Source organism: Myotis davidii, unplaced genomic scaffold (genome assembly GCF_000327345.1).
Source record: "Myotis davidii unplaced genomic scaffold, ASM32734v1 scaffold67, whole genome shotgun sequence".
Classification (NCBI taxonomy): Eukaryota; Metazoa; Chordata; class Mammalia; order Chiroptera; family Vespertilionidae; genus Myotis; species Myotis davidii.
In genome coordinates this window covers 670,788-671,032 of record NW_006298521.1, presented here as the reverse complement: position 1 = coordinate 671,032, position 245 = coordinate 670,788, and positions in this window count along the sequence as shown.

Here is a 245-nt window from a genome sequence, read left to right as displayed (position 1 = left end):
CCCTGCCCCTGGCGCCCTCCCTCCCCGAGGGCAGGACTGCAGGGGGCTCGGGCGCCTGGCCTCCAGACCTGAGTCCCAGTTCCAACCCAGCTCCACCACCCTAGCTGTGCGGCCGCTCTGCCTCAGTTTCCTCGCCTGCAGAGTGGGGTCACTGGCACCTGCAGGGCAGGGGAGGGTGGGACGAGCTGCTTCTTACGAAGCCCACTCTGGGCTCCTCCCAGCCCTGCCTGGGCCTTTGCTGGCGA